We start from the raw sequence: 7954 nt of genomic DNA, 5'->3' as shown, positions 1-7954 counted from the left end.
CAAGTTGCAACTTTAAATCAAATGATGGCTGAGGATAACAACAACAATGGCAATAATGCCATTAATTTGGTTCCCAAAAAAAATAGAGCATTTGGGATTATGTTGTTCCTCTTTTATAAGGGCTGCATCAAAGCATTAGATGACCTTCCATCAATGCAAATAATTTTGAAATTAAACCACCTTAAATTCAGATGATTCAGTCTTCAGTCCAGTTTGGTGGATTACTTAGTGATGATCCTAATTTTCATTTGGTGGATTTTCTAGAGATTTGCAATACCTTCAAATGTAATGGAATAATTAATGATGCTATTAGATTGAGATTGTTTCCATTTTCTTTAAGGGGTAAAGCAAAGAGCTAGCTTAATTCAGTGCTTAATGGGTCTATTACTACATGGGAGAACTTGGCTCAAAAGTTTCTAGAAAAATTCTTTGTGCCTACCAAGATTGTAAAAATGAGGAACAATATTATTTCATTCACACAATTTGAAGGTGAATGCTTATATGAAGCTCGGGAGACATTTAAAAATCTATTGAGAAGATGTCGACATCATGGGATTCCTAATTGGTTGAAAGTTCAGACATTTTACAATGGGTTGGTTGGTTCAATAAAAGCCACCATTGATGTTGCAGCTGGTGGGGCATTAATGAGTAAGAATGATGCAGATGCTTATAATCTATTAGAAAAGATGGCCTCAAATAATTATCAATGACCTTTAGAAAGGTCTGGTCCTAGAAAAGCTATTAGAGCCTATGAAATTGATGCACTTTGCACCTTAACTACTCAAGTAGCTGCATAAGTGGTTGTACTATCCAAGAAGTTTGACACATTAGGAGTTCATGCGGTTCAAAATTCATTTATAGTCTGTGAGATGTGTGGAGATGGCCATTCAAGTGAACAATGTCCATAAAATTTTGAATCAGTCCATTTTGTGGGGAACTTCAACAAGTAGCAAAATAATCCATACTCCAATACATATTATCCTGATTGGGGAAACCACCCTAACTTTTTATGGAAATGCAGGACGTTTAAATCTAAAACTCATCATGCCTCCTAGTTTTCAACAACAACTAGGCCACCAATTCCTGAAAAAAAGTCCGAAGTGGAAAAACTTCTCTTGCAATATATATAAAAGACTAACATTATAATTCAAAGCCAATGAGCCTCCTTGAGAAATCTTAAGACCCAAATGGGACAACTTTCAAATTCCATCAATAGTAGATGACGTCGAGGCGTTGTAAAAGACACCTAAGCATTGTGAAAGACACTAATCGTAGCGAGGTTAGAAACCCCACTAAGGTGAACCACCAATCTTGGCAAGGTTAGAAAACCCTACTAAGGTGAAGAATAGCCAAAATCCCACTTTGGTTGGCTAGGCCAAAGATACTAAAACCTTTTACTCTTTAAAAAAAGCCTAGAGAAATAAGCACTCCCACTTAAAAAAATATTATTTATTAACTCTCAACTTGAATGTTAATAATAACTAAGCCTAAGGGTCCTATTTATAGTATTATAAGCCCACATCCTAATAAAACTTTACTTCTAATTGTCTAATACATTTAGAATAGTTAATAAGAGATTTAAATAAAATAGATGTTCTATTCCTAAGTAGAACATGACTAGCTTAAATTCCTAATACATGTAAAAGAAGAATTCTATTATACTTATAATTCTTAAATCAACTAAAATTAACAAAAATTAAATAAAATAAAATATAATCCTAAATGCTCCTGCGTCATTCTCCTTAGGTCAAAAGAACTCGACTCCAATGAATAGGCTAGGACATAGTCCATGTTTGGATCCATATACTATCATAGTCCACACCAACCATTTAAATAACTCATCTGGTGTTTTGAAGGTTGTCTTCCATTCATCTCCAAGTCGCATTCTAATCTGATGATATCCTTTCTTCAAATCGATCTTCAAAATCACCTTAAAACCAATGAGCATGTCATCCAATTGAGGGATAGGAAAATCATACTTAATTGTAGTCTTGTTAATGGCATGGTTGCCCACAAGGCTTTTCAATAAGTTTTCCAAATTTTTGTTGACCAATTCTATTTGACCATCCTTGGATAAAGGCGAAGATACTTTATTCTCCTTAAAGAATAAGAGACATAAATGGTTTGACTCACGATAAGCTTTGTTTAAGCCAAACATAGTGATAAGTGCTTTATCTTCCTCTTGTTTCTTTGGTCGGTCCTCTAGATTTAATGGAGTCAACATAATTTTTGCTCCATCTTTGATGAAGGAATAAGTATTCTTGTATCCATCATGGTGAGCTCGACGATCATATTGCCATGGGCATCCTAACAATAAGCGACATGCGTCCATTGGGATGACATCACACCAGACTTTATCTACATACTTATTTCCAATAGAGAATTGAACACAACAACACTTTGTTACCTTAACTTTGTTTCCTTTTCTCAGCCTTTGTAACTTGTAACGATGAGGATGTATTTCACTTGGAAGTTTCAACTTTTCCACCATGTAGTTGGCAACAATATTTTCACAGCTTCCACTATCAATAATGACATTACAAACCTTCCCTTGGGATGTGCACTTTGTATAGAATATGTTATGATGAAGCCAACTTTCATCTTTAGTCATCGTAGTAGTGTTAAGGTTACCACGAACAATAAGAGTTTCTCCATGGTCAGTAGAAACTTCTTCTATCTCTTCGTTGTTGAATATTTCTAGCTCTTCCTTCATGTCATCATCATACTCATCATAAACTGGTTCTAATTTTTCCCAATTCACATAATATTCTTCTTCTACTAAGGAAATAATTCGTTGATTTGACAATCAGAAGCAATATGCCTAAATCCATTTAGCATTTGAAGCATTTTTTTTGATATTAGAAGCATAAGTAAAAATAGTCTTTTTATCTTTACTACTTACAGTTTTGGAAGAGTTTACATTTGGAGGCAAAATAGTTGTTGAACTTTGACTTCTATGGTTTGAGGTAGATTCTTGTTCTCTAGATGAACTCATTGAGCTTTTATGTGATCTTTGTTTCTCAACCTTTAATGCTAATCTAATGACATCATTTACGTTCCAATATGGTTGTAGTTGAACAATATCTGCAATTTCAACATTAAGACCCCCAAGATAATGAGCTACAATTTGTTCTTCTGGTTCATGGATAGTGCACTTCATATGAAGTTTGAAACTCCATTGTATATTCTTCCATTGACATTGTTTTCTACCTCAAGTTATTAAATTTGATAAAAATTTCTTGTCGATAATGCTTAAGAAGGAACTTACATTTGAGTCCTGGACGCATCTTATCCCATGTTCTAATCTTGTTGCGATCTTCTCTTTCTCATTGTCTTTTGAGATTTTCCCACAAAATAAAAGCGTGTTTCTTTAATTTAACTACCACAAGCTTCACACGTTTTTCACTGGGAATATTTTTCTACTCGAAAACTCTTTCCACTATGTAGAGCTAGTCAAGGAAGTCATCAGGATGAAGTCTTCCTTCAAACTAAGGAATGTCGACTTTAATTCCTAAATCTCTAGTAGCAGCAGTTCTTAGGCGATGAATAGGTATTTCTTCATTAGAGGATGAATTTTGATGAAATGGGTTGGTGTCATTCTCTTCATCACTAAAGCTACTATTGTTGATTTGAGCATCACGTCTTGCTAGTTGCTCTTGTAATTCTTCAATTTGTTGACGTAGTTTTGCAATCTTGATTTTGTTATCATCTCTTTGATGATTTTTACGTTTTGGTGGCATTTTAGTATATGGCGATGACGATGTGGTTATGTAGAAAGAAGATGATGATATAACTATAAAGCAATAAAAAAAATAAAATTACCCGAACAAGGAATGTTGAAACTTGACAGCGAACTTGAATTATGCAAAGAACAATGATCAACCTAGCTCTGATACCGAACTGATGTCAGAGTGTTGTAAAAGACACCTGGGCATTATGAAAGACACTAATCGTGACGAGGTTAAAAGCCCCACTAAGGTGAACCGCCAATCTTGGCAAGGTTAGAAAACCCCACTAAAGTGAAGAATAGCCAAAATCCTACTTTGGTTGGCCAGGCCAAAGACACTAAAACCTCTTACTCTTTAAAAAGAGCTTAGAGAAATAAGCACTCCTACTTAAGAAAATATTATTTATTAACTCTCAACTTGAATGTCAATAATAACTAAGCCTAAAGGTCTTATTTATAGTATTATAGGCTCACATCTTAATAAAACTTTTGTCTAACACAATTAGAACAACTAATAAGAGATTTAAATAAAATAGGTGTTATATTCCTAAATAGAACATGACTAGCTTAAATTCCTAATACAAGTAAAAGAAGAATTCTATTATACTTATAATTCTTAAATCAACTAAAATTAGCAAAAACTAAATAAAATAAAATATAATCCTAAAAGCTCTTATGTTAGTAGACCTTAAGGTTCCTTACTTAGTGACACATATATCAATCTTAAAGGTAAGGAACAATGCCAAACAATCACTTTAAGGAGTGAAAAATAAATTGAGTGGGTGAATGAAAAAGCAATTGAATTTGAGAATGAACATTTTGATAAGGAGGAAGGAATGTGTGAGAAAGAAATTGAAGTTGAACAAAAAGAAAATGAAAAGGTTGAAAATCAAAGGACTTCTCAAGTCATCCATCCTCCACCTCCTTTTCCCCAAAGGCTCTAAAAGCAAAAGCTTGCAAGCATTTTTAGAAGTTCATCAATGTTTTCAGGAAATTACACATAAATATTTTCTAAAGCTTTGAAACAAATGCCAAGCTATGTCAAGTTCTTGGAGGGCATCCTCTCCAAAAAGAGAAAACTAAGTGAGTTTGTAACTATTTCCCTTTGTCAGTTAAAATTCTACCACGCAAGTATACGTATCGAAAGATTGTTATTGCAAGAAGAAGTATCGATCCCGCAGGGAATTGATCTAAAAGTTTACTAAGTACTAAAATTATTGCAAATTAATCTTATCCAAACAATATCAAAATAATATCAAATCAAACTAAGTTATAGCAGAATTAAATTAAGAAAAATCAAAATAATAAATACTCAAATAAATATCAAATCAAACAAGCCTAGGATTACAATATCCCTCACACTTCATCTAAATCTTACCTCTCTTCCTACTTATCTCAATGGTTTGAATTGCTAACCTAGAGTCCTAAATTATTTATAAGGGTCTCCCAACTTATCTTATAAAAATATCTATTTTAACCAAAACACTATATCCCTATGTGAATGAAATTAAAACAAACTCATTAAGTTCAGGCTCTAATTTGGCTACATATGGCCTATAGTATATCCCTATCCTATACGCAAATCAATTAATATGATCATATGCTATCCCAATTTTAGTCTACACTAAACTCCCTTTTCCCAAGTTTGTTTAGTTTCTAGATCAATTTAATTGGTGGCCATGCAATTAAAAGCATTAAGAACAAATTGGAATAAACAATTCAAATCCCATTGAAAATAAGCAAGAAAGTGATTAAAAATCTAGATTACATGTGAGTTCAATTGCAATCCTAGAAAAATAAATTAGTTCATAATATCTAATAAGACAATATCCAAGAAATTTAGCCATGAATCCAAGTCAAAGAAAATAAGAAAAAAACACAAAGGTAAGAGAGAAAACTAATAGTTAGAGATGTATGATCTTGATTCTCTCTCCAATTCTCTTGTTTCCTTGCTTTGTTCTTGGCTCCAAATCTCCAGAATAGTTTCTTGCTGCCCTCCTTGCTGCCTCTCTTGCTGCCTCAAAAATCTCTGAAAAAGTCTCCTTAAATAGGCTCCAAATAACCTAATTTTGCGAAATTCCGTTAATGTCCTTTATTTTTTTTAGGGAAGTCGCGCGTAGCGCTGCGGCGCTACTTCTCCAGCGCTGCAGCGTTGAGCTCTCTGGAATTTTGTATGTGTGCTTCCTTTCATCAACGCTGCAGCCCTGTTCTCCCAGCGCTGTGGCAGTCTATCAACTTCAACATGAGTTTCACCCTGATATGTTAAGAACTGGGCAAAGTAGTAAACATAAAAGTTTTATCCCTGTCTCTTAACTTTCCAATGGATTAAAAAGCACATCAATTGGACTTCTGGATTGAAAGATTTGCTCCAAATACTGCATCATGTTCAGTCTTTACATCCTGCTGCAGTGGTCCGAATTGACAAATGTTTTGACCATGATCCAATCATAACTGGGCCAATTGGTGAACTAAAAATTGTTTCCCTTCTTCTTATAATTTGATTGGTCAAAGAATCACCTAATTTGGAGTTTTTTAGAAAGAGATATGGTCAAAATATTGAAAACATATACGAATGAAGCTATCACCCATACTTGCACTGATTTTCATCAAATGAGTCTTTTCATCAATTTTCTACAAAAGCCATAGGAGAAATTAGCAATAACTACTCTTAAAGTAATTTAAAATAAAATAACCTAAATTTAACTAAAATAACTTAAATTAATCACTTAACAAATAATCAAACTAAACTAAAAAAAACACCTATAATGCTAAAATTCGAACATAAAATCTCAAAGAGTCAGCTACTTAAGCTCCCAAAATGAGTCAAAATAACTCTATATAATAGAGTTATCACCCTTACAAAGGAATGTAGTGCAATTCTCCAAAATAAACTGCCACCCTTACACTCAAAGTTTGTAACACTCAAAGTTTCAGGTAGTTTCATAATCCCTTACACTATTGGTAATTTATTTTTTGCAAAAGCTTTGAGTGATTTAGGTGCAAGTATGAATTTAATGCTGTGGTCAATTTTTGAGAAACTTGGTATGGGGGAATGTAAACCCACTTTTGTTACTTTGCAACTGGTCGATCACTTTTATGTGGATCCATGGGGAATGATTGAAGATGTTTTTGTCAAGCTCGATAAATTTATTTTTTTCAATTGGTTTTATAATTCTTGACATAGAAGAAGATAAGCAAATTCTTATCATCCTTAGGAGGCCATTCTTGGCAACTACTAGAGCTTTGATTGATGTTGAAAACAATGAGTTCACTTTGAGAGTTCAAGACCAACAAGTAACATTTAACATTTTTAAAGCTTTAAAATTGCTTATGACATTTGAAGATTGCTTTTTTGTGAGTGTGGTGCATGATTTTACAAAAGAAGTCTTTTTAGAAGAATGTCTTAATGATCCTCTTGAAGCATGTTTAGTTGCTAAATCTGACAAGGATGATGATGAATGTATTGAATATTCAAATTTGTTAAATGCTTACTCCAGACTTAGAACTAATTATTAATTTGAGTCTTTAGATGTTTCAGCTTCTTTGATGCTTGCTTCTAAGCCTTCTATCGAAGAACCACCTACCTTGGAAGTCAAACCTTTGCCTACACACTTGAGGTATGCTTTTCTTGGAATATACTCTACTTTTCCAGTTATTGTTTCTACTTCTTTTACTAACATGCAAGAGATAAGTTATTGAGGGTGCTTAAAGAATTCAAGAAAGCAATTGGGTGGACCGTAGCTGATATTAAAAGAATTAGCCTTTCTCTTTGCATGCATAAAATTCTCTTTGAGGAAAATCACAAAGTCACAATTAAACAACAAAGAAGATTGAATCCTTTCGTGAAAGACGTGGTCAAGAAAGAAATCATCAAGTTGCTGGATGTTGGAATAATTTATCCTATTTCTGATAGCTCATCGGTAAGTCCAATCTAATGTGTTCCTAAGAAAAAGGCATGACTATGGTCACCAATGACAATAATGTGATCATTTCAGCAAGAACTATGACTGATGGAAAGTTTGCATGGACTGGAAAAAGCTCAACAAAGCTATAAGAAAAGATCACTTCCCTCTCCCATTCATTGATCAAATATTGAATCCATTGGTTGGTAAGGAATATTATTGTTTTCTAGATGGCTATTCTAGTTATAATCAAATTGCTATTGCCCTTGAAGATCAAGAAAAGCCTACCTTTACATGTCTTTATGGCACCTTTGCTTTTAGAAAA

The 7954-nt window shown here is 33.4% G+C and overlaps 1 non-coding gene across 1 annotated transcript; it reads right to left on the bottom strand.

Moving 5' to 3' along the window:
* Positions 1-449: 449 nt before the first annotated feature.
* LOC149526438 (small nucleolar RNA R71) lies at positions 450-556 on the bottom strand. Its single transcript, XR_016352001.1, has one exon. It is a non-coding gene; the product is annotated as a small nucleolar RNA R71 (small nucleolar RNA).
* Between the last annotated feature and the right edge of the window lie 7398 nt (positions 557-7954).

This window comes from Theobroma umbraticum, unplaced genomic scaffold, assembly GCF_002168275.2.
Source record: "Theobroma umbraticum cultivar Fairchild unplaced genomic scaffold, ASM216827v3 scaffold_239.1, whole genome shotgun sequence".
Lineage (NCBI taxonomy): Eukaryota > Viridiplantae > Streptophyta > Magnoliopsida > Malvales > Malvaceae > Theobroma > Theobroma umbraticum.
Note: the sequence above shows the minus strand (reverse complement) of the source record. Positions and strands in the feature narration are given on the sequence as shown.